Genomic DNA, 24675 nt, shown 5'->3' with positions numbered 1-24675 from the left:
CCCTCGCATCAACAAAACCACCATGGGAGGAAGATCCTTCTCCTACCTGGCAGCTAAAACCTGGAACTCACTTCCCATTCACCTTCGCCTCACTCAGAACCACCTAGCCTTCAGAAAGCAACTTAAAACCTGGATATTCGACAAGTAATTCCCCACCCTTCTTTAAGCGCCTTGAGACCCTCTGGGTATGTAGCGCGCTATATAAATTAATTGATTGAATTGAATTGAATTAAAAGCATCCCAGTTATTTTGGGGGGAGGTGGCTTGTGGAAGATTGTGAGTGAAATAGTCAATGGTGGAAACTCTTAAGTCGTCCTGTAACGTCTTATCCCGTAAGCGATGTAGGGAAATACCACAGAGAGGTGCTAGGTTTTGCCCCCCCCACTGGCTAAGCTAATAGAGATCAGGCTGTGGTCTGAGATGGAGATGGACAAGATCTGGGAAATCTGTAGAGTACCCTCCAGTGTTTGGCTGATGAAGCTGTAATCAATCCGCGAATAGAATTGATGGACATGGGAGTAGTATGTAAAGTCCTTAGTAGTCGATTAGAGAGTGTGCCAGCCATCCCGCAAGCCTAAGCCATGCAGTTTCTGTTCAACCCCCTTGGGGAAATTGCTGAGGGCAGCCCTGTGAGAACGAGAACTGTCCAGGGCCTCATGCCACGTCAGGTTAAAGTCGCCCAACAGATTCACCGGGCCTTCCGCAAACTCCCCAATCATGTCCAGGGCGGAAGTCATAAACGCTGTCTTTCCCACATTGGGTGCATAGAGTGAGATGAAAGTGCAGAGGCCGACCTGTAGTCTCCCCTTCACTGTGAGCAACCTCCCCTCTCGATCAGCCTTTATTGCCTCAGGTTGAAATTTGGCTGTACTACGGAAGAGAAGGGCTACCCCTTTTTGCTTGGTATTAGCGGAGGACCTGTAAATTAAAGGGTAAGATTTGTGACAGAGTCGCAATTCCTCTGATTTCTTGAGGTGAGTTTCTTGTAGCGCCACAACCTCAAACTGATGGTCGTTGAGGTATTTCCAAATCTTCTGCCTTTTATGAGGGGAATTCAGCCCCTTGACATTCCAGGATGCTATGGACACCATGGGCACACCCAACCCCCCTCCTCCAGCCCCTCAGCACTGCCACGTGAATCATTTACCTGCGATCGCACCACAGCATCCCACCAACTTCGCAGCCCAGAGGAATCCCCCAAAATGACCAGCTCGACTCCAAATAAAACATACATTAAAAGTACCAATGTGCCACCACCAGGAACCCTCCCCCCCAAAAAGAAAAACCCCGAAACCCCCCAAATACTGCATGCTGAGTTGCCAACGGGCTCCCAGATCTTAACTTCGTAGAGAAGAATTAAGTAATTCTGGTCAATAAGAACAAGGCCCGCCCCCCTGATTGCCCTTGCATTGAGAACACAGAGGACAGTTTGCGGACCATGAGTAGCTCAGGGTATCGGGTGCGGCTCAACAGAACCTGTATAAGTGTTCAAAGCAGCCACCTGGCGCTGTCATCGCCATGGTTAATGTCCCATCATCGGGCCCCGGCAGGCTTGGGACATGAGCTTCGCCTTGACCAGGGCTCACTTAGCCAGGAGACTTCATTTAGGCGTCTGTCTGTTTTTGGGGACCATATGCCAAGGTCGCTCCAGGGCAACCCCTAATCGGTAGATTGCTGTCGTCATCCGGGATGGGGAGACCCAGAATGCGTAGACCCTCCTTCAAATCTGAGATATGATGAGATTTGTTTTTGTGTTCAAAAGACAGTCCCAAGGGGAAGGTCCAGCGGTATCTCACCCGTCTTCTCGTAATTTGGAGGTGACAGGACGCAACGCCTGCCTTCGTGCCAGTGTAGAAGGTGCCAAGTCTTGAAGTAGCGCACATTTGTGACCTTGGAACATGATCTCTTCCTTTTTCCTCACCGCGCCCCAGACGACTTCTTTAGTGGTGAAGGAGTGCATCTTGACCAGAACATCCCTCATATGTCTGCGCTCTCCCGACTGTGGAGTCCCCAAACGATGGGCCCGGTCAATCTTGAGCTTCAGTTGTTGCAGACTTAGGACTTCAGAGAAGAGGCCCACTACCAGTGCCTCTAAGTTGGGGCCCTCCGCGCCCTCTTCCAGGTCCCGGATCCATATGTTCTCCCTCCGGGATCTGTTTTCCAGATCCTTCGCCTTCAGAAGCACTTGGTGAAGCTGAAACCGAAGGTCCTGTTGAGTTCTTGCATTTTGGCAGAGCGGGCATCCAGGGGCTGCATCTGTTCCTCCACCTCCACCACTCTGGATCCCAATGCGTACACGTCTTGTCGAAGCACCACCATCTTTCCCCAACAGGTCAGCCTTGAGTTGGTCCATGGAGGCACGCAGGTCCTGTTTTATTTCCAGGTATAGCTCGGCTTTAAAGTCCGGGAGGGAGGCCACCGGATCCTCCCTGGTGTGCGCCATGTGGTGATTTGATTTGAATTTTGATTTGAATAAAATTTATAACGCGCAGACAATAACCCGAAGGCATCAAGGCGCCTAACAAAGCATATCAAAATGTATAACCCTGACACCTTTACAAATAGGCCTGCACAAAGAGATGTGTCTTCAGAGCACTTCTGAATGCCTGAAGAGTGGGTAGTGATCTTAGTTCCAGTGGAAGGGCATTCCACCACTTGGGCGCCAAAGTGGAAAAAGCCCTGCCATCCCATTTGGCTCTTCTAGAGCGAGGGACTGTCAGGAGAAGTCCACTGGAGGAACGCAAGTCCCTGGAGGGAATATAGCGGGACAGGATAGATACTACACCAGTGGAACTATTTTTGGCAAGGGCCCTATAGGTCATACATAGGGTCTTGAAACGGATACGTGGTTCTGCAAAACACACAAGATGATGGACCGAATGTTGCACAATGGCAAAACATTCACACCCAGTCACAGATCTGGGTTTCATCCATCGTTATTTTGCTCACCAAGCCACCCCAGTTCAGACATGGTCATATGCAAATCAGTCTTGACCCTGTGCCTCATGGGAACAGTCCAGACCGAACTGCCAAGCCATGTCTTCCCTGGACCCGAATCAATCATCCTAGGACCGGTTTCTGGCTATCAGCCAGGATAGCTTGATTCCAGTGAGGTAGTGAGCACGGGACCCATGTCTGGGCATACCCTTGCCACATAGGGTGAACAGCAAAACACAAGATGATGGACGGAATGTTGCACAATGGCAAAACAGTGCAGTTCCTCCCCCCGCTCAACTCTGCGCCATTTTGCGTGCTCGCCCGGCTCTCCAGTCTGCCTTGTGTTTGGGCTGCAATCACACCCTGAATCTGGACATGGGGTAAATACGGCGCTCCGATCAGCACGGACACCAGCAAGAGCGGATTGCATGCCTGTTGGTCCTCTGTGGGCTCAATGAAAGTTAGTGGGCAAAATTTGGGGGCTGGAGCTGAGATGGCTCACGTCTGTTCAGCCATCTTGCTTGGCCACGCCCCGAGTATATATTTTTTAACTGTGACTCTGTAATCCTGAGCGCTGGTGTAAGGTATTTGCTTGACAGTTTAAGACTACAACCCCATACAGACCAGGCAACAGTGGGAGGAAATGATTAATGGCATCCATTCAGATACGGTTTTTACTGCCAGAATGAGATGGCTTGACCAATGTTTTCTGTGTTTCCCAATATAACTTTAATAAAAAGATTTTTAAGAAAAACTATTCACTTATTAAGCTCTTTGTTAGGCACTGCCTCCGCTTATCCAGCCAAGTGCCAGGCTACTCCATTTTGGATAGAAGCATGCTGTACAAAATCCTCAATCAATCATGACCAACAGCAGCAGATGAGATCTGTAGACTGGTGGTGCCACCCAGAGGTTCCACACTGAGTCCAGATCTGCATACATTTTCCTATGAAGACTACCAGCCAGATTTCTTAGTGTTCATGCAATGCAGGACAACTACAAAAGTGTGGCACACTTTCAGCTGCCCTATGGTAGTTTTTGTAAGACTGCACCCGTCTTGATAAATCCGTCCCTATTTCTCAGTGAATGAGTTTCTGCAATTCTACACAGGATCAGAGCATAAGCAACCATGCCACCTTTTCAAAGCAAACTGAGTCTCTAAGCATCACCTTGTTTTCAGTGTAAATCTTTCTAACAGTGATATGGAAGTAAAGGTAAAATACACACTCATTGCAACTTTTATAGACTTTCAGCCGAGGCTGCAAAAAAATGTGACTACTACAATTTTATTTTTTCTAAATATTTTTATATCAGAGATTTCAACAATGACATTAGCAACAAAGTTGGCATCATAGAATAAAAACAATTCATCTTAAGAAAAGAAGAAAAGAGAATAGCAGTTTGTCTTATAAACCAAAACTACATTCTTAACAACTCCAGAGAATAAATGACATTAAAATATATTGCACATTTACTCATTGCCCACATTTTTCTAAGATTAATACATTTTTATTTTGCTTTACCTCCTTCTTCCCCCCTCCTTATCCAAGAAACTCCCACAATTGTTTAAACTTAGTATAAGAGCTTGACCTTAGTGCATATATTTTTCCAGTTTCCCAATTCTGCACAATTTGGACCTCCATTGTTGGAACGTTTCTTTAGTTACTGGCTGTGAACTCTCCTTTTTTTACCCTTGCATCGCCCCCTTGACCCTCAAAACCCGGATTCCCAACCCATGAATTCTCCCGTGTAAGGATTGCCCACTCCTCCTTCCGCCTGCCCATCTTTCCCTGGGTACCAGTGGAATGCACCCTTTAACGCACAAATCTTCTCATATCTAGAATCTAATTCCAGAGGGTCCCGATCCCCTCTTAATGACCTGCATTTGATACATTACAATTCCCATTTTTTCCCCACATAGCGTTCTTATTTTTAGAAAACTTCAAGAATCACGTAATCATTTCCTAGTGATAATCGCGCTGCAGACAACTACGAGCAATCAATTACATTTGGTTTTATAATTTTCAAGAAGCGCCCGAGCATCACGATATCACTAAACATGAAAAGCTGGCCTTTCGCCAAAACCTTAAGCTTTGCCAGTTGAACAATGGACGCCTGAGCGCCCTTAGCCTTAAACGGATCAATCATTTTTACAAATTCTCTTTGTCTCGGACCAGTAACTGCGCACATGGCCGAAAATGTTTTTAATTGAACCACTTCCAGAGTTGAAAGAGTTCCTTTTGCAATGGCATTAGTTAAATTATGTTCCTTAATACAATTTTCTACAAAATTCAACAATATCGTACAAGGATATTTCGTATTTGTGTACTTCTGGACTGGTACCCTGTGTGCTCTGGTAATAGTCAAATCTCCATCTAACTCTGGCATTGCTTTCTTCAAGAGTGCCTCCGAACATTCAATACTTGCACACCCTCACTCCCCCTCTGGAATGCCCACTACCCGGAGGTTGGATCATCTATTGTAAAAAGTCCAGCAATTTATTCTCAATCAGGTTTTTGTTTTTCTTTAGTTGAATAACCTCATGCTGCAAGCTTGAAACCTTGTCTTCCAGATCCGAAACTCAGCTTTCTACCTCTTATAGTCTTTCAAGGGTCATACTCTCTTCCAGTTTTGTAAATCTTTCATGGAGCATTGCTATAATTTACATTTTCTTTTTGTTTTTACACTTTTACATAGCACAGACATGGTCTGAGGGCGTTAGCAAACTTAACAAGAGAACCAGATTCCTTTGTACATTACCCTGAATCACAAGATATTCAGCAGAGGCCAAGATTCAAGCTTGGGGACAGATATACTTTCTACTGGTCAACATTTGCATCCAGTAATGTTAATTTAGGAACCAACCTATGTGTTAATAGGTTGATTCTTAATTCTCCGAACAGCTGTGGGTTGGAATCTGACCTACTTCATGAATATTAAGGAGGTAAATTTGAAATTACAACTCACTATGATGGAGCGAAATCAATGATCAACAAGCTCACATCAACTAAAGCACAGGAGTTTGCAGAAGGGAAACAATATCAAACGAGAACAAGAAACTGCACTACCTCCACAGAGCCATGATCTATGAACAGTAATAAACAAACAATCTGCACAAAATGTCTTTATTACATTTTATTATACATGTATTAAAAAGTTAACTCTAATTTGTTAATGTATAACATCCTCAAATAAGCACATATAATATATCTAATCCATATCAGTGACCTAGAAACCTTCAATCATATCAGTCGCCACCATCCATTGCAATCGCACACATAGAGCATCCAATTAAAAGGTGTACTCATCTGTACAATGGATTCCTAACAAGTTCTCCACAATACATAGGAGGTCTGTTTACAACACAGACTTGACACATGTATCAGTGTTATTCTGATTAGAAAAACATCTTCCGCAGGACCAACATCATAATAGCAATTTCATTATGCCTGGGAAGTCAGGGAATATTCTTCAGTTACTTTCCATATGGTAGGGCAGACTTTCTTTGTTAGATTACTGGTTTTCTCTTCCATATAACATGGGCATCTGTACCAAGGACTATTGCCCACATGCATCAAACTCCCGTTTTGCGTTTCCAAATTTGCGAATTTTACCGAATCGCAAATATGGATTCGCAAAACGGGATGCATCATGGAAAGTGCAAAATATTTCCGATTCGGTAAAATTCGCAATTTTTACCGACTCGCAAATATTTTGTGACTTCAAAATTGCGAATTCGCAATTCCCATTGATTCCTATGGGCCAAAAGGCCCATAGGAATCAATGGAAATTGCGAATGGCACTTAGAAAATTTCATGGGTGCAGGGGGGGGTCCAAAGGACCCCCCCCTGCACCCCCGAAATGTAATTTGAAATGGATGTTTCACACACACATGTCCTAAGGACATGTGTGTCTGTAACATGACATCGTTTAAAATGTAAATTAGTACATTTTAAAAAAAATTCGCAATTTACCACGAGGGTCAACCTCGTGGTAATTTGCACTTCCAAACCTTGTTCTCGCAATTTCATTTCTGAATGATGCATTGCATTTAAGGAATCGCAAATTTGCGATTCCTTAAATGCATTCGCATTCTGGAAAGTCGCAAAATCAGCGAATTCCATTCAGAAATGATGATGCATCTGAAAAAGCACTTTTGCATTCGCAAACGGCCGATTTTAAGGAATCGCACCGTTTGCGAATGCAAAAGTGCTTGATGCATGTGGGCACAAGTGTTGGGCCTTATTATCCCAGTGAAGCTGTATATTTTGCTCTTCATCTAGAACATGCTGGGCATCTGGCCTCTTATGGCATTTTGTCTAGCTCTAGGTCATCTTGCACCAGTGTACTTCCATGTCACCACCTCCCACAAGTACTAGTAAAGAAAGGGCACCTACATTTTGGCAGATCTAATAAGGTGCAATGTCGGAACCCCTTTCAGAGGGCCACAGGGCAAGCAGGGCTTCATGGGGCCAATCTTGGGAGTTGCGGACTTGAAATCCTGCTGTCCTGGGGCCGACTTACTATGAGCCCTGAGTAACTGGGCCAAGTACTAGCCCTTCATCACTTCACTCTCACTGGTAGCGAAGGTCGAGCAGTCCAAGGCTCTTCCGTCAGGACTGCGGGCCTCTGCCACGAGTGTGGAGAATCGGTCAGGACTGCCGGTCTCAGCCATGAGTGCGGAGACTCTGTCAAGACTGTGTGGCTCCAGCCACGAGTGCAGAGACTTCGCCAGGACTGCAGGGCCTCCGCCACGAGTGTAGAGACTCCCTTAGGACTGCAGGGCCTCTGCTACGAGTGCACCGACTCCGCCAGGACTGCGAGGCCTCTGCCATGACTGCAGAGACTCCTTCAGGACTGCGGGCCTCAGCCACGAGTTCAGAGACTCCGTCAGGACTGCGGGCATCAGCCACGGGTGCAGAGGCACCGTCAGGACTGTGGGGCCTCTGCCACGAATGTGGAGACTCCGTCAGGTCTGCGGGGCCTCCGCCACGAGTGTAGAGACTCCCTCAGGACTGCAGGGCCTCTGCTACAGGTGCACTGACTCCGCCAGGACTGCGGGGCCTCTGCCATGACTGCAGAGACTCCGTCAGGACTGTGGGGCCTCTGCATGAGTGTGGAGACTCCATCAGGACTGCGGGCCTCAGCCACGAGTTCAGAGACTCCATCAGTACTGCGGGCCTCAGCCATGAGTTCAGAGACTCTGTCAGGACTGTGGGGCCTCTGCTACGAGTGTGGAGACTCCGTCAGGACTGCAGGGCTTCAGTCACGAGTGCAGAGACTCCATCAGGACTGCGGGCCTCAGCCATGAGTGCAGAGACTCCGTCAGGACTGTGGGGCCTCTGCCACGAGTGTGGAGACTCCATCAGGACTGTATGGCCTCAACCACGAGTGCAGAGACTCCACCAGGACTGCAGGGCCTCCTCCGCGAGTGCGGAGACTCCGTCAGGACTGCAGGCCTGAGCCACAAGTGTGGAGACTCCCCCAGGACTGCAAGGCCTCCGCCACAAGTGTGGAGACTCCGTCAGGACTGCGGGCCTCTGCCACAAGTGCAGGGACTCTGTCAGGACTGCGGGGCCTCCACCACGAGTGCAGAGACTCCCTCAGGACTGCGGACCTATGCCACGAGTGTAGGGAATCAGCCAGGAATGCGGCGATTTCGCCACGAGTGCAGAGACTCCATCAGGACTGCGGGCCTCTGTCCCGAGTGCAGAGACTCCATTAGGACTGTGGTGCCTCAGCTACAAGTGCGGAGATTCCGAACCCGATCCACAGAACTAACTTAAAACAAAATCCTAAACTTACTACCATTTTGGTATTTACAGAAGGCACTTACTCATTTCGGTATTCACAGAAATTGGGAGTCCTAACTTTAGGACTTCTGAATGCCTTCTGTGAATACCGAAAGTCTTAAAGTTAGATTTTTTCTCAGTTTAGGAGTAGTAAAGTTAGGACTCCTAACTTTAGGACTCCTAAACTGAGAAAAATTCTAACTTTAAGACTTTCAGTATTCACAGAAGGCATTCAGAAGTCCTAAAGTTAGGACTCCTAACTTTACTACTCCTAAACTGAGAAAAATTCTTACTTTAAGACTGTCAGTATTCACAGAAGGCATTTAGGAGTCCTAAAGTTAGGACTTCTAACTTATGTGAATACCGAAATGAGTAAGTGCCTTCTGTGAGTACCAATATTCCAGTAGTAAGTGCCTTCTGTGAATACCAAAATGGTAGTAAGTTTAGGATTTTGTCTTAAGTTAGTTCTGTGAATCGGGCCCTATGTCAGGACTGCGGGCCTCTGCCGCGAGTGCAGACACTCCGTCAGGATTGCGCAGCCTCTGCCACGAGTGCAGAGACTCCCTCAAGACTGCGGGCCTCTGCCAAAATTGCAGAGGCTCCGTCAGGACTGCGGGGCCTCTGCCAAGAGTGCAGAGACTCCGTCAGGACTGCGGGCCTCCACCGCAAGTGCGGAGACTCTGCAAGGACTGCGGGGCCTCTGCCACAAGTGTGGAAGCTCTTTGTGAATCAGGCCCTAAGTGTTTCAATGCGAGCACCATACCATGATCTGAGCAGTCCCCCGCCCACGTGGGTCCTCTCCCTCTTTCTTCCTCCAGCCTAACCCCAGTTTCCCTGGCAGGTCTATGTAGGTGACCCCACAGGTGCTGCCTGCACTAGGGTTGGTCCTCAACGTCTAGCTTTGGCCTTGGTGCTCATCTTCTGAGCTTGCGCTAATCTCAAAAGGGCCTGCTGTTGTGGTCCAGTTTGACTCAGCCATGGCTATCAGAAGAGTTTGGAAGCCAGGAGCATCTTCCTTTGCTCTGGCGATGAGTAGATCTCACTGTGTCCTCCCAAGGGTGGTGCGCTGATGCTGTCACAAGAAGCACCTGCTTCCAGGTGAAGCAGCTTCTTGAAGAAAGATTGGTTACAAACCCTTGAGGCAGCGATCCTGGAGGAGCACCCACATTGAAACAGGGCGGGGCAGATCATCGCATTCCACTATGTTACAGCAGAAGATCGGCGTGGTCAAACAGCATGGGGCCTCGACTGATTCCGAACCAAACAGAGGAGCCCCCAGGGTAGAGGTAATGAAAGAGGAAGCCCATATGATGGGGAAACATAGACAGCCCATGCAGGGGTGGAAACACAAACTGGGCCACCAGAGCGGCAACCGAAACACTGGACCCTGGTGCAACAGCCAGCAGAAAAACTCCCCCTGCCTCCCTCCCACTTCCTCCCTCAGCCCAGAGCAGCAGCAGTTAGTGGGGGACTCAGATACACAAAGTAAATATTGGTCACCCACAACAAAAGAGAGATGCCAGTGGAGCCCAGAATTCAACTGGCAGGCAGCAAGAATAACAAAAAACGACCCAACCACATGGTTGATAGCACAAATGTTCAACCACAGAGACAGGGATGACATTCTCCAAGCTTCTAGACAACAGGACCATCTGCAGTTTGAAAATGCAAGAACACGTTTTCTTTCCTGACTTCTCCCTGAGAGTCCAAAGATTGAGGCACCATTTTGATGAAGTGAAGACAGCTCTCTGGGCAAAGGAAATAAAATCTATGATGTTGCTACCCACAAAAATATGGATCATGGCTGAAGGAAAACATGGCACTTCAACACACTGGAAGAGGCATGGGAGTGGCTGGAAGGCTAGATAACCCACCAACACTTTTCGTGTCTCACAAGAGATGAGACCGAGGTCGTAAGGGCTAGCAGGACACAAGGGACACAGTCCACAACAGAGATGATCACCGACATCAAAAGGGGAAGACACGCCCACAACATAGACAAAGAAAGGACAACAACATCATAGACAACACGTGAATAATTCCTGCCCCTACGTGAATTCTGCAGGGGTAACTCATGAACCTCATCCGAGTTGGCCATGCAGATAATCAGACTGAGGAAAAAACACGGGACACTGGCAGAGCCAAGCTGGTGTATAGACAACACATGATTGAAGGGGATTGCTAAAGTAGAGACCCGCGAACCTGTTAACTGTTAAGAGAGGAGTAGTCATTCAATATCTAAAAGGATACGGCCCAAAGTAGTCATGTTGCAGGAAATCAACTTATGGGGCAACATACGTCATTTATTCTAATGGTATGGATACAAGGTGCTGGTCCATGTTGGCTTCACCACTGATTTAAGGGGCGTAGGCCTACTGAGTAATAAAACAGTGCCATAGATCCCTCACAAAATGTGGGAAGACCCACTGTGACACAGACAGGACACTGGAATGGGAAGATACTGAATTTCTGATCCAAATACACCCCAGGAAACTTTAATCAGCTACATTACAGGACTTTGGAGCACTTCTAATACATTTGCCACCTGGGATATTGGTAATGGGGGAGCTATCAATATGGTGGTTGCAGAAGCGATGGACAGGCAGAGGCAGCAGAGAGATAAGGACAGAATAACCCCACTGGCTAGTTTCCTAGAGGCTATGGGCCTAGCAGTTCTGTGGAGGGCCCAGAACCCACTAGATAGGAAATACATGTTCTATTCAAGAGCACACAAGAACTCCTCAAAAATAGACTGCTTCTTAACACATCAGATACATCTAGGCCGCCTCCAGGAGCTCAAAAAAACGGCCAAGGGAATTTCCGTTCACTCCCAACTATGGATCGAGATTAAGGGCCAGGAAGTGTGGAAATCTGAAATAATCTTTGCTAGCATGAGCTGAAGCCATTTTGGTTGTGGCATCCATTTTGTTGGCTTGGTGGTTCTCCTGTCTTCACTGTTGCTTGCCCTTCTATTCTGCTTGAGTCATCAACTTTAGTTAACTCCTTCTTTACCGAGCCAAAGCAATGTACGTGCTGAGAAAAGGCCTGTAGCTGCTAAAATGCACCTGGTCAAAGATGTAACTGTCAATTACTTTCTACTGTTTTAAACAGTTCTGTTCCCCCTCCCACTTTGCTGACTGAGTGATCATTTATCTGTCCTTGTTTGTCGACAACTATTTCTGTGTAGGCTTGTTCCTTCTATTTGTATCTGCATGCTTACCTTGCAACAAATGGGTAAAAAAGCCTCATGGTCTCTGTATTCAATGTACTACCTACTGCAACACTTGAGGGTGTTGTATTGACGTAGTCCCACTCATGAGTAATTAATAAACGTGTTATTTTTAATTCCAGCTTCAGCGTCGATCTCTATTTTGTTGGTCTACGGACCGTGGACAGAGAAGGGTGACCCCTGCATCAGTGTGCGCATTAAAAGGCACATTTCCACAGAAGGAGGAGAAAAGGTTGTCCCATTGACACATGTTTTTCTCAAAAATAAGGCAATTGTGAACAAACTCCAGATAGACTCGAAAAACTATTTCATGGAAAATTTAGAGTTTACACTGTGGGGGCATACAAAATGGTGCTTAGGGGGCAAGCCATCTCTCTGATTGCAGGCGAAAAGAAAAAAACAGGTGGGAGCAAATGACCACACTAGAAAGTGAAATCCTAAAGCTGGAGTTGGCGATGCAGTCACCGTAAGATGAGGCAAAAAGACATCTACTTTGCATGAAGCAGCAGGAATACTGTACCCATATCACACTGGGAACTGTACTCCCATAGTCCTCTCCACTGGAACACAGAACACCAAAGTTGTGTCCGTGATATATGAAAAATTATGAACAACTCACAGGACACTATGGGACAACTGAAAGAAATATCGAAGGTGTACCTAGGGGTCCTCGAGGATGAAGACTGGGAGGAAGTATTAAGAGACCCCCCGGGAGGTGGCAATAAGAGCTGGCTTCAGGCTAATCCAACCACATATTTTACACAGGTCCAACTACAGTCAAGGAGTGCAAAATAAACTGAGCAAGGCAGATGATTATAAGGGCCTGGGGACGTACCCAAGTTGGACCATTTTATCACATCATATGGTCGTGCCCAAAGACACGGCAATATTGGGAAGTGAGTATAGGACTGTTTAAAGCAAGCTATGGGTTAGCAAATAACGCCCCTAATGCATTTGTATCAAATATATGGGGGAAGATGGAGTTCCCAAGTACTCAAAAATACGGACAAGAGTTAGGGACCAGAGGAGACACCAGACCCAGAAAATTGGAAGAGGGACATGAACTGGTGCATGCTAGCCACATCGCAGGAAAATGAAGGAAGAGTGTGGTCCAAGAAGTGGGAGAAATGGGAGAAAATGTATGAGGGAATGGCAGGTACCGGAGGATTAAAATTAACTCTATAGCAGAGTCAAAGAAGAAGTGGAGAGGAGGTCCTTAGATACATTTGAATATCACAGGGATAGTAGAAATCTACTATGTGGTTGATTATAATACGTAGAAGCCCTGTGATGCATGCTGCAACTTCTGTGTTTTTGAACTAATAAATATAAAACTTTTTTAAAACTAATCAGACCCACCACGTCCCCAACAATGAGCCCAGGCCCCATTCACAAGTAACTTATCCTGGAATCAAAGAGACCTTTGATAATAATAATAATAATTCACATTTGTAAAGCGCACAATCACCCGTAAGGGTCTCTAGGCACTGGGGGCCGTCGGGAAGATTAAGAGAGCTATTGCCCAGAGTCACATGGTGCTGGGCTAATCTGCCGCCGGTGCCGGGGATCGAACCGTGATCCCTAGATTCCGGAGTCAGTCGCCCGAGCCGCGGCGCCACACCTCTTCCTCCAGGGTGTTTTTGATGTGCACAGAGGGTGCACAGAGGGTTTCCACCCCAGGCCTCAGAAATGTCACAAATCCGCATCTCCTATCTTGGGTTTGCAGTCCTCACCTCCACTAGCCACTCCACGCCCTGAGCTTCCAAAAAAAAACCACAAGACTCCATGTTACACATCCCAGAACACACATGCAAGAATCACATGCTTTGTGGTCCTGTACACAATCCATGCAGCCAAGGGAGAGTCAAGTATGCACCCATAGAACATTACAGGAGTGGGGTGGTAGACACCACTTCAGTGGCACAGTTAAAAAGACCTGTTCACACCACTGATCACAATGCAACACAAACCCAGTATGATGCCACCACTGCACTTGTGCCATTTAATTCCAGATAAGGGCAGTAGCCCTCGTCCACAATTAAAAAAAATGTTTTATTCTGAAAACCTTTATTGAGGATTAAACCAGACCTCTACCACTATAAGTGTAGGGCTTGGTGCTCCCCTCCTGGTGTAACTGGGCACATTACTATGAGACAGGCCTGTGTTCACCCATGATCACAAATTGTTACCAGGGGTCCAGATATATATTCTGTTTGGGCACTCAGGGCAGGGGTGCATGTCCATCACATGTAGCAGGCTTTTCCGTCCCAACACCCAATTTTTGGAAAAAGTAAAACTTTGTCAAAAATACTCCAGTAGTCCGATTAACTATAAAATATCAGTCTTTCTCAAATATTATAAAATAGAGCTGAAATGTAACAGCATTGTGTCAGAAACACAACCTGAGAGTGCTGCTGAAGGCAAAACTACTAGGAACACCTCCTGGATTCTGGAAAATAGTCATCATTAGTGGGATGCACTATACACGATGAAGAGTATCTCTATGCTTTGTAGCTGTCGACTCACCTGGCTTTGGCGGGGGGGGGGGTACCCATCTTGAGACTCTTCCACTGCATGGGCACAGTGGGCAATCGCCCAGGGCCCCCACCTTCTTATAGCCTCGGATGTAAAGTGATTGGGACAATCAGAAGTCCAGTCAGATGTCCTGCCGTAACAATAGGCATAAAAACAGATCCTTTTTTAATTTGACAGCTGGCCATACAAGCTACTAACCCTTGCGCTTTAAGACAGTTGGTAGCAATTTAACTGAATAAGCATTGGCAAATCCAGTAGATTTTGTCTTTCTAACCTATTGGCTTTGCCAGTGTTTTTACTGATGCTGGGCAGCACTAGCAAAGAGCAAAGTGTTTTTTTGTTAATGATGTACAACAGTGGGAAAAAATAAAGAAAAAATGCTAAATGAAGCGCCATGCAAATGAGTGCATATGCATTGTGACATCATGTGGCCACCTCATTCAGTAGGCATGGACAGCAAAGGCGTTATCAACCCCCTGATGGCAGACACCACTTGGAGCAGTAATTAACAAAAAATTATCTTACCTAAAAGCGCATTTCTTAAAGTGGCAGCATATATGAATTTCTGTATTGATATAATTCTGTTCTTGAAGGGAAGAAAATCAAAATGCTGGCTTCTGTGTATTGTACTGGGGGAGCACTTCAATACACTCCACTTTCCTCACTCCACTCCTTACCTTCACAGGCACATAGGCACTCCTAGCGAAAAATGTCTTGAGCATTTAATATGGGTGCCCACTGGCTGTTGAACCCCAAGCCTGGCCCCATATTAACTACTTGTACAAGGGCATTACTAGCCAGGAAAAGCCCTTAAGATCCCAAAGCTGCTGCACTAGCACTTTTCAGCAATTACACCAAATTTGCTTTGCTTACCCTGCCCCAGGATGCCGTACAAATCTCCTGATGCCCAAAACCATTACCTGAACATAGCCATTACTAGAGGGAAATGCCCCAGGCTCCCAAATTGCTGCATCTGCACTTTATCTACCAATGCACTTTACTTTCTGCACCTGCACTTTATGGTTAAACAGCGTACAAGAACCACCCAGTTGTGTAGTCTGCAGCCCTGCACGTGCTTGGGCCGACACTGCTGAGAAGGAAATTTGCTTGGTATGTTCCGGAGAGAAGCCTTCTCTAAACTAAACTACCAAGCCAATTCTTCACCAGAAAGGAGACAAGCTACCGGGGACCGGTTTCTGGCATTTCAGCCGTCTTCGGCCCGGCTTGCTTGAATCCTGATGGTGCAGTGAGAAAGGGACTCATGTCTGAGTATACCCTGCCACACCTATAGTGGCCAAAAACGATTTAGAAAAGGAGGTGGTGACTGGGTGAGAGTATTCTGCTTAATTCAGAAACTGTGTCCATCACCACCCCTTGTTGTTTAATTATTTTGTCCACCACAAGCGTGGAAGGGTATACTCACATGTGAGTCCCTTGCTCATTGCACCATCAGGATTCAAGCAAGCCGGGCCAAAGACGGCTGTAATGCCAGAAACCGGTCCCCGGAAGCTTGTTTCCTTCCCAGTGAAATAATTGGCTTTGTAGTTTGGTTTGCCCTGTTCCCATCATGCACTGGGACAGGAACAGACTAATTTGCATATAGCCAGGTTCTGAGCTGGGATGGTGCAGTGAGCTAAAAAACGGTGTTGGATCTAGCCCTGATCTCTTGACTGGGTGAGAGTATTCTGCTTAATTCAGAAACTGTGTCCATCACCACCCCTTGTTGTTTAATTATTTTGTCCACCATAAGCGTGGAAGGGTATACTCAGATGTGAGTCCCTTGCTCATTGCACCATCAGGATTCAAGCAAGCCGGGCCGAAGACGGCTGTAATGCCAGAAACCGGTCCCCGGAAGCTTGTTTCCTTCCCAGTGAAAGAATTGGCTTTGTAGTTTGGTTTGCCCTGTTCCCATCATGCACTGGGACAGGAACAGACTAATTTGCATATAGCCAGGTTCTGAGCTGGGATGGTGCAGTGAGCTAAAAAACGGTGTTGGATCTAGCCCTGATCTCTTGACTGGGTGAGAGTATTCTGTTTAATTCAGAAACTGTGTCCATCACCACCCCTTGTTGTTTAATTATTTTGTCCACCATAAGCGTGGAAGGGTATACTCAGATGTGAGTCCCTTGCTCATTGCACCATCAGGATTCAAGCAAGCCGGGCCGAAGACGGCTGTAATGCCAGAAACCGGTCCCCGGAAGCTTGTTTCCTTCCCAGTGAAAGAATTGGCTTTGTAGTTTGGTTTGCCCTGGTCCCATCATGCACTGGGACAGGAACAGACTAATTTGCATATAGCCAGGTTCTGAGCTGGGATGGTGCAGTGAGCTAAAAAACGGTGTTGGATCTAGCCCTGATCTCTTGACTGGGTGAGAGTATTCTGCTTAATTCAGAAACTGTGTCCATCACCACCCCTTGTTGTTTAATTATTTTGTCCACCATAAGCGTGGAAGGGTATACTCAGATGTGAGTCCCTTGCTCATTGCACCATCAGGATTCAAGCAAGCCGGGCCGAAGACGGCTGTAATGCCAGAAACCGGTCCCCGGAAGCTTGTTTCCTTCCCAGTGAAAGAATTGGCTTTGTAGTTTGGTTTGCCCTGTTCCCATCATGCACTGGGACAGGAACAGACTAATTTGCATATAGCCAGGTTCTGAGCTGGGATGGTGCAGTGAGTTAAAAAACGGTGTTGGATCTAGCCCTGATCTCTTGACTGGGTGAGAGTATTCTGCTTAATTCAGAAACTGTGTCCATCACCACCCCTTGTTGTTTAATTATTTTGTCCACCATAAGCGTGGAAGGGTATACTCAGATGTGAGTCTCTTGCTCATTGCACCATCAGGATTCAAGCAAGCCGGGCCGAAGACGGCTGTAATGCCAGAAACCGGTCCCCGGAAGCTTGTTTCCTTCCCAGTGATAGAATTGGCTTTGTAGTTTGGTTTGCCCTGTTCCCATCATGCACTGGGACAGGAACAGACTAATTTGCATATAGCCAGGTTCTGAGCTGGGATGGTGCAGTGAGCTAAAAAACGGTGTTGGATCTAGTCCCGATGTCTTGACTGGGTGAGAGTATTCTGCTTAATTCAGAAACTGTGTCCATCACCACCCCTTGTTGTTTAATTATTTTGTCCACCATAAGCGTGGAAGGGTATACTCAGATGTGAGTCCCTTGCTCATTGCACCATCAGGATTCAAGCAAGCCGGGCCGAAGACGGCTGTAATGCCAGAAACCGGTCCTTGGAAGCTTGTTTCCTTCCCAGTGAAAGAATTGGCTTTGTAGTTTGGTTTGCCCTGTTCCCATCATGCACTGGGACAGGAACAGACTAATTTGCATATAGCCAGGTTCTGAGCTGGGATGGTGCAGTGAGCTAAAAAACGGTGTTGGATCTAGCCCTGATCTCTTGACTGGGTGAGAGTATTCTGCTTAATTCAGAAACTGTGTCCATCACCACCCCTTGTTGTTTAATTATTTTGTCCACCATAAGCGTGGAAGGGTATACTCAGATGTGATTCCCTTGCTCATTGCACCATCAGGATTCAAGCAAGCCGGGCCGAAGACGGCTGTAATGCCAGAAACCAGTCCCCGGAAGCTTGTTTCCTTCCCAGTGAAAGAATTGGCTTTGTAGTTTGGTTTGCCCTGTTCCCATCATGCACTGGGACAGGAACAGACTAATTTGCATATAGCCAGGTTCTGAGCTGGGATGGTGCAGTGAGCTAAAAAACAGTTTTGGATCTAGCCCTGATCTCTTGACTGGGTGAGAGTATTCTGCTTAATTCAGAAACTGTGTCCATCACCACCCCTTGTTGTTTAATTATTTTGTCCACCATAAGCGTGGAAGGGTATACTCAGATGTGAGTCCCTTGCTCAATGCACCATCAGGATTCAAGCAAGCCGGGCCGAAGACGGCTGTAATGCCAGAAACCGGTCCCCGGAAGCTTGTTTCCTTCCCAGTGAAAGAATTGGCTTTGTAGTTTGGTTTGCCCTGTTCCCATCATGCACTGGGACAGGAACAGACTAATTTGCATATAGCCAGGTTCTGAGCTGGGATGGTGCAGTGAGCTAAAAAACGGTGTTGGATCTAGCCCTGATCTCTTGACTGGGTGAGAGTATTCTGCTTAATTCAGAAACTGTGTCCATCACCACCCCTTGTTGTTTAATTATTTTGTCCACCATAAGCGTTGGAGGGTATACTCAGATGTGAGTCCCTTGCTCATTGCACCATCAGGATTCAAGCAAGCCGGGCTGCAGACGGCTGTAATGCCAGAAACCGGTCCCCGGAAGCTTGTTTCCTTCCCAGTGAAAGAATTGGCTTTGTAGTTTGGTTTGCCCTGTTCCCACCATGCACTGGGACAGGAACAGACTAATTTGCATATAGCCAGGTTCTGAGCTGGGATGGTGCAGTGAGCTAAAAAACGGTGTTGGATCTAGTCCTGATGTCTTGACTGGGTGAGAGTATTCTGCTTAATTCAGAAACTGTGTCCATCACCACCCCTTGTTGTTTAATTATTTTGTCCACCATAAGCGTGGAAGGGTATACTCAGATGTGAGTCCCTTGCTCATTGCACCATCAGGATTCAAGTAAGCCGAGCCGAAGACGGCTGTAATGCCAGAAACTGGTCCCCGGAAGCTTGTTTCCTTCCCAGTGAAAGAATTGGCTTTGTAGTTTGGTTTGCCCTGTTCCCATCATGCACTGGGACAGGAACAGACTAATTTGCATATAGCCAGGTTCTGAGCTGGGATGGTGCAGTGAGCTAAAAAACGGTGTTGGATCTATCCCTGATCTCTTGACTGGGTGAGAGTATTCTGCTTAATTCAGAAACTGTGTCCATCACCACCCCTTGTTGTTTAATTATTTTGTCCACCATAAGCGTGGAAGGGTATACTCAGATGTGAGTCCCTTGCTATTTGCACCATCAGGATTCAAGCAAGCCGGGCCGAAGACAGCTGTAATGCCAGAAACCGTTCCCCGGAAGCTTGTTTCCTTCCCAGTGAAAGAATTGGCTTTGTAGTTTGGTTTGCCCTGTTCCCATCATGCACTGGGACAGGAACAGACTAATTTGCATATAGCCAGGTTCTGAGCTGGGATGGTGCAGTGAGCTAAAAAACGGTGTTGGATCTAGCCCTGATCTCTTGACTGGGTGAGAGTATTCTGCTTAATTCAGAAACTGTGTCCATCACCACCCCTTGTTGTTTAATTATTTTGTCCACCATAAGCGTGGAAGGGTATACTCAGATGTGAGTCCCTTGCTCATTGCACCATCAGGATTCAAGCAAGCCGGGCCGAAGACGGCTGTAATGCCAGAAACCGGTCCCCGGAAGCTTGTTTCCTTCCCAGTGAAAGAATTGGCTTTGTAGTTTGGTTTGCCCTGTTCCCATCATGCACTGGGACAGGAACAGACTAATTTGCATATAGCCAGGTTCTGAGCTGGGATGGTGCAGTGAGCTAAAAAACGGTGTTGGATCTAGCCCTGATCTCTTGACTGGGTGAAAGTATTCTGCTTAATTCAGAAACTGTGTCCATCACCACCCCTTGTTGTTTAATTATTTTGTCCACCATAAGCGTGGAAGGGTATACTCAGATGTGAGTCCCTTGCTCATTGCACCATCAGGATTCAAGCAAGCCGGGCCGAAGACGGCTGTAATGCCAGATACCGGTCCCCGGAAGCTTGTTTCCTTCCCAGTGAAAGAATTGGCTATGTAGTTTGGTTTGCCCTGTTCTCATCATGCACTGGGACAGGAACAGACTAATTTGCATATATTCAGGTTCTGAGCTGGGATGGTGCAGTGAGCTAAAAAACGGTGTTGGATCTAGCCCTGATCTCTTGACTGGGTGAGAGTATTCTGCTTACTTCAGAAACTGTGTCCATCACCACCCCTTGTCAGTTACAGAAGGAGGACAGAAGTGAACAGGTACAACCGGTGCCTACAGCCTCAGCAGACCTTACTAGTAAGGGGCGATCCTGCTAAGACCTCTGAGGATGGGATACAAACTATACATTTATGCAAAGCAGCTCCATCTGTAGCCATCACTTAATAATCACTTCATAAACACATCAGCACTTGGTCTTTATTCCTGTCTTGGTCATCATTTCTTTTGCATTGTTTAGGTTCGTATTTTATACCAGCACACACTCAGGTATATATATATTACTTCAGTGTTTTTCAATCAATATTCTTGAACTATAAAGTAGGTCATACAGTATATTTTAGTGCAAATACCCCGGTGTGTGTAACCAACAAAAGAATACAAGCATTGCCAATGCCAATAGACCTTGCTTTAAAGAATGTTGTATGGTAATGTGAAGCATTATAAGTAGATAACTTGGGATTAGATATGTATTTGTGTAGGAGCAAATACTTGAAGAATAATATTGGTGTATGTTAAAAGGTCAGGTGACAGTTCGACTATCAAGTCAGACCTAAAATTCCATGTACTGCTCTCCTGCCATCTGTGCTGCTGACAGAGTAAAACACCATACCTTATCTAGTTATCTAAGGCACTTTAATAGCATATGTGGGCCCTTGAAAGTTGAACTTCAGGCAGCTGGATAAATAAACAAAATGATCACAGCTGTGGGGAAAGCAGGCATTTTTTTGTGGAAGTGCACAAATTCTGCCCAATCAAAATATGTAGTCCTGGTTTCCGACATATGGGCGGAGCCAAAGCCCCTCCCCTGACGTTTTCATATAATAGTTTGACGACAGCTGCTTTGTCAAACCAGACCATTAACAAACCTCTCTAAAACATTTTGGCTCCATGCTATTATTCAGTAATGTCAACTGTACATACAGGGTTAAATAAATTACCCTACATTTTAAATCAACCAATGATATCTCTTTGAGAGCAAGTAGCACTTGCCTAGTAGCCTGTCCTTTAGATAAAGGGTTTACTAATAAGTAGATAAATGGCCTCATTGTTGTTCAACTGTCCCCATTCCTTGGTTATGTTCCTCATAACAGCTGACAATTCGTTTCGAGCTCGAGAAGTGGGTCAGTGCTTGTTGAGGTCTTCCTCCGAGCCCGCAGTGCACCTCCGTCAAGGCAAGACATTTGGGATTAATGCATCATAGTTGAACTTATTTCAATAATTCCACGGGCTTGCTATGTCTTTATGATACAATGAAAGGCACCATACAAAACAGAGTGTCGGTTTTGAAAAAAGAAAGCGAAAATTGAGGGAAAGACTTCGTTTCTGTCACATCATATCAATTTTTTATTTTTATTTTTTAATTTTTTTATTTGATTTTATTGCAAGCAAGTCAGATTACATATATTTTTTAGTAAATACAAAGTATAAGAGTTACATAGGTTTCAAAATACATCTTATTATTTCCAAGAGCATAAAAAAAGAATAGGACACATCATTTCAGCGACCATTTAAAATGAAAAGAGGTGTAGAAAAAAGAAAGAAGAGAAAGAAAAAAACCATAATAAACATAATAACGGGAATAGGGCAATCCCAGCTCCCCTTGAATCCACTGCTGAACTGGCGCCCATATTTTCCGTCCTAGGGCTCTTTTTTTCCGCCCCTTTGTTCTATAGATGGCATGTTATAATTATGCATAGCTAACAAGCGGGCCCTCCAAGTACAGAAGGAAGGTGGGCCTGGACTAATCCATTCTTGAGTAATACAGCCCCGCAAAATTGCCATAGAAATAAATATCAGATTTCTCTTTTCAACTAGCAATGTAGCCGAGGACACCCCTATCAGTACTAACTCCGCTGTTAATTCTAGTGAGAATCCAAGCAATAAAGAAAGAAAAGATTGAATTGTAGATAGCAATGGGGTTAGTTGTGGACAGAAAAAAACATATGAGCTGCATCCGCAGCAAACAGGCCGCATCTACTACATGATGTACCAACTGTTGTTCCCCATTTGGAAATTTTTGCGGGAGAATAATATAGATCGAAAAGTGCCATATAGTGCTGTGTGCGAGTTCTACCTGTCAAGAGAATAGAATTAGCCAGAGAGATAGAGTCCTCTATCATAATGTTATCAGAGCCCAACTTCTCGGCCCATCTCTGTTGAACAGTCAATAAGTCATCTGAGCACAGTGAGATTAGTAAATTATAGAAAAAGACAATCCTTCTTTTGCTATACAAACTGTAAATCAAAGGGATCTTCTGTAAACCAAAGCGTTCAACAGGTGTTAAAGTGTTAAGAAAGCTATGCAACTGAAGGTACTTAAAATAATCAACATGCGGCAAATTGAACTTAAGGTGAAGGTCTGAAAAGGGTATCATATAGTTATTCTGCCATAAGTCACCAAGGCAATTAATACCACCATTGCGCCATCTCGTCAATATATAATCTCTAAAGATAGGAGAAAAAATGTGTGGTGAGTTCAAAGAGGTATATCTCAAAATTTTTAAAATCCCTACATGACGCCTGATTAACTTCCAGGCCCGGAACGCTGCTTTCAAGGTCTTAAATTTTGTTTTTTTGTAGTAACTGGGTTCTACATTTTTTAGCAGACAGCCACGAGCCTCGACCCCTAATGCAAACTCATATATAGAAGAAGCATGTGATTCTAAAATGTGGGCCTTAGCCCCTATTATTAAGGGGGTAATAAACTGTAGTACAGACGCAAGATAATAAAACCCCAGCCCCCCCTTGCCTTCGGAAGAATCCTCTTTTAATATGCTCTGCGCTGCCGTTTATATCCCCACAAGAATCTCGCGGCCATCCTTTCCAATTGTTTAAAAAATATAGGAGGGAATTCGAGGGGTATCAATTCAATTCAATTCAAAAGTGCTTTATTCGAGTATTACTCATAAAAGCAGACAAACAAACACATAATAAAATACAATTAAATTACAAAGTCAGATATGATTTAAGCACAATACACGTTAAAAAGACAGTTTAGAATTACATTTCATCCTGTTATATACAATCAAAGGTGCAAAGTTCATATAATAAAAAGTCAAATTTAGAAGCGATCCAGTATCGCAATTAAAAATCAATGTAAAAATTGTTCGTCGGATAGACACCTCGCATGGGAACAGAGAATAGATAATCTAGCAGTCTCTGTTCAACTAGGCAGAGAGTAGTCACCCTACTAGCAATCTCTGCCTAATTACCCACGCCCACCCCAAGTACTTTGCAGTCGCTATAATAATCCAGTTTAAGGAGGTAGATTTAACAATGCGTAGAGCTACCATGCTGCTTTTAGTACCCAGATTTCTGCACATGGGAGCCAACCAAACACGTCTGGGAGCAGAATATGCATAACAGGCAAACAAAAAGTGACCCAACGTTTCCTTTCCTTCCCCACAAACTGGGCAAATAGCTGGACCTCCATTTCTCCATTTTGATGTTAAATTACTCAGAGGTAGAGAGCCAGCCCTCATTTGAAAAAACAGTTTCCTTTCCATGGGTTTAGTTATAAGATCCCAATACATTTCAAACATGGGAAACAGTTTAGCTTCAAGGAAAGCAGTCGTCATAGACCCATTATTATTACTAAGGAAACTCTTGTTTTCAACATGTTCCCAGAAAAGATTTTTTATGAACAACTTGGATGGGAAGGATGACCCGGTTGGATCGGACCACAGTTTGCTTAACCCTAGTTCACTTAATGCTATTTTTAATGATCTAAACCATCTGATTTTATGGAATCGGTCTGCTTTGATGACATCAGCAAATCCTGCTGCATATTGTGACAACTCAGGGGTGGTCCAGATTCTACGCCAATATAATATCGGACGAAGTTTGCACATTGCCGAGATTTCCTTCCTGCCAAGGTCATATCTGAGAGGCAAAAGGGGGCTGCTCTGTGGGGTGCCTGTTAGTTTTCGGAGGAAGTTATTCTCTGACGTCTGTAACTCCTGGAGGATTTCTTGCCCCCACATCTCTGCCCCATACAATGCTGACCCTATTGCCTTAGCCTCATATATGATTAAAGGAGGTTTAATTGGTTTGGTCAAAGATTTGCTATGCTCCTTAATGATGGTACCAGCCAGTTGTTTGTGTCTTAGTACTGCAATGTTTAAATGGTGGTTCCATCTATTGTCGTTTGAAATGTGGATCCCCAGGTAAGTAAAAGAATTCACTACTTCGAGGCAACGCCCACTCATGGATATTTTGGATTTAAAATTCCTACAAGGATTAAAAACCATGAGTTTTGTTTTGGCTGCGTTTACCTCCAAGCCGTGGTCACTACAAAATTTGTCAAAAATTACCAAT

At 45.5% G+C, this 24675-nt stretch overlaps 1 protein-coding gene across 1 annotated transcript in view; it reads left to right on the top strand.

Annotated features, from left to right (window-relative positions):
- The window catches only part of LOC147700366 (uncharacterized), a 379926-nt gene that overhangs the window by 35541 nt on the left and 319710 nt on the right, over positions 1–24675 (top strand). The window lies entirely within an intron of this gene.

This window comes from Lissotriton vulgaris, chromosome 8, assembly GCF_964263255.1.
Source record: "Lissotriton vulgaris chromosome 8, aLisVul1.2, whole genome shotgun sequence".
Lineage (NCBI taxonomy): Eukaryota > Metazoa > Chordata > Amphibia > Caudata > Salamandridae > Lissotriton > Lissotriton vulgaris.
This window is presented reverse-complemented; position numbering and strand designations above follow the sequence as displayed.